This window comes from Somniosus microcephalus, unplaced genomic scaffold (assembly GCF_052327205.1).
Source record: "Somniosus microcephalus isolate GS21.2 unplaced genomic scaffold, FLI_Smic_1.0 scaffold134, whole genome shotgun sequence".
NCBI classification, from domain to species: Eukaryota; Metazoa; Chordata; class Chondrichthyes; order Squaliformes; family Somniosidae; genus Somniosus; species Somniosus microcephalus.
The window spans coordinates 525,001-527,500 of NW_028225321.1; the positions used below are offsets into that span (position 1 = coordinate 525,001).

General features: G+C 54.0%; 1 non-coding gene across 1 annotated transcript; it reads right to left on the reverse strand.

The window, feature by feature from the left end:
• Positions 1 to 1,755: 1,755 nt before the first annotated feature.
• On the reverse strand, positions 1,756 to 1,828 carry trnam-cau (transfer RNA methionine (anticodon CAU)). Its single transcript has one exon. It is a non-coding gene; the product is annotated as a tRNA-Met (tRNA).
• Positions 1,829 to 2,500: the final 672 nt, after the last annotated feature.

Genomic DNA, 2,500 nt, shown 5'->3' on the forward strand with positions numbered 1-2,500 from the left:
GGTCACCTCGCTTCCCTTCCGTCGGCTCGGGCTCTTTCTCGGCTTCTTTCCCCATTTCTCTGACTTCCCGCCCTGCCGTTGCTCGGTAACGCCGATTGGAGCAAAGCGTTGAAAGAGATCAGGGAGCGGGCTAACCCAAAGCAGGAGATCCCTGCTGGTGGCGCAGCAACTCAGAGGCGAGTGCTAAGGAGCTACTGAGAAGCAAACTTGGTGCAATTGTAAGACGCAGCTGGGGAATTAGCTCAAATGGTAGAGCGCTCGCTTTGCATGTGAGAGGTAGCGGGATCGATGCCTGCATTCTCCACTCCTCTTTTGGCTCGGGGCAATGGCTCAAACGCAACAGTGGTGTCAGCTGTCGGTGAACCTGTGTACTTCCGAAGGGTCTCCACACGCTGAGGGACAGAGGGGCCAAGGGACATCAAATCCTTTGGTGTGCCGTAGCAGCAAGTCTTGTGCAGCCAAAATGGAAAGCTGAGATGAGGGATAAAAAAGCTTTGCAAGTATCAATGCCTTCTCTGAGGATTGAACTCAGGATCTTTAGATTATGAGACTGACGCGCTGCCTACTGCGCTAAGAAGGCACTGGCCGTGCAAACTGCTGGGCAGCATGACCAAGTAGGTGCGCTTGCGAGGCATCTAGAGCCATAATGCAAAGTGCGTAAAAAAGATTAAGCCAGGTAGGAGTCGAACCTACAATCTTCTGATCCGTAGTGAGACGCGTTATCCATTGCACCACTGGCACAGCCTCTCCAGAGCAGCGGGCAACTCACAGTCCCACAACACTGCGGCATCAGCAGGTACACCAGGCCGCGAGCGTCAAAAGGCGCACGGCGGACAATCACCAAAGCGAGACACCTTTGCCGCTTCCCTTCGATTTTCAGGTGGTAGAGCGGAGGACTGCAGTGGAAAAAAAGCAAAGCAAAGTCGTCGTTAGGTCGCTGGTTCGACTCCGGCTTGAAGGAGCGGGCGTTCTTGTGCAGTAAGTGAGCGGTAAGGAGCTTTTAGCTCAAGGCAGTGCTCTTAACTTGACGCTAGTTTACATGTTGCTGCTGAGGCACAGGACACCTCCATTGCTTGAGCAGTTGCATCTGCACACCAGCAGGGAGTGCCTTTGAGCAGCAATGCACCAAAACACCCACCACTCTCTTTCAGGCAAAACCTCAGGCAAAAGAATTCATCTATCAGTCAGACAGGGCTCTCGGCTGCTCCCTCACGCTCGTGGCGGCTGCTACTTTCCGGTCACCTCGCTTCCCTTCCGTCGGCTCGGGCTCTTTCTCGGCTTCTTTCCCCATTTCTCTGACTTCCCGCCCTGCCGTTGCTCGGTAACGCCGATTGGAGCAAAGCGTTGAAAGAGATCAGGGAGCGGGCTAACCCAAAGCAGGAGATCCCTGCTGGTGGCGCAGCAACTCAGAGGCGAGTGCTAAGGAGCTACTGAGAAGCAAACTTGGTGCAATTGTAAGACGCAGCTTGGGAATTAGCTCAAATGGTAGAGCGCTCGCTTTGCATGTGAGAGGTAGCGGGATCGATGCCTGCATTCTCCACTCCTCTTTTGGCTCGGGGCAATGGCTCAAACGCAACAGTGGTGTCAGCTGTCGGTGAACCCGTGTACTTCCGAAGGGTCTCCACACGCTGAGGTACAGAGGGGCCAAGGGACATCAAATCCTTTGGTGTGCCGTAGCAGCAAGTCTTGTCGATAGTCTTGTGCAGCAAAAATGGAAAGCTGAGATGAGGGATAAAAATGCTTTGCAAGTATCAATGCCTTCTCTGAGGATCGAACTCAGGACCTTCAGATTATGAGACTGACGCGCTGCCTACTGCGCTAAGAAGGCACTGGCCGTGCAAACTGCTGGGCAGCATGACCAAGTAGGTGCGCTTGCGAGGCATCTAGAGCCATAATGCAAAGTGCGTAAAAAAGATTAAGCCAGGTAGGAGTCGAACCTACAATCTTCTGATCCGTAGTGAGACGCGTTATCCATTGCGCCACTGGCACAGCCTCTCCAGAGCAGCGGGCAACTCACAGTCCCACAATACTGCGGCATCAGCAGGTACACCAGGCCGCGAGCGTCAAAAGGCGCACGGCGGACAATCACCAAAGCGAGACACCTTTGCCGCTTCCCTTCGATTTTCAGGTGGTAGAGCGGAGGACTGCAGTGGAAAAAAAGCAAAGCAAAGTCGTCGTTAGGTCGCTGGTTCGACTCCGGCTTGAAGGAGCGGGCGTTCTTGTGCAGTAAGTGAGCGGTAAGGAGCTTTTAGCTCAAGGCAGTGCTCTTAACTTGACGCTAGTTTACATGTTGCTGCTGAGGCACAGGACACCTCCATTGCTTGAGCAGTTGCATCTGCACACCAGCAGGGAGTGCCTTTGAGCAGCAATGCACCAAAACACCCACCACTCTCTTTCAGGCAAAACCTCAGGCAAAAGAATTCATCTATCAGTCAGACAGGGCTCTCGGCTGCTCCCTCACGCTCGTGGCGGCTGCTACTTTCCGGTCACCTCGCTTCCC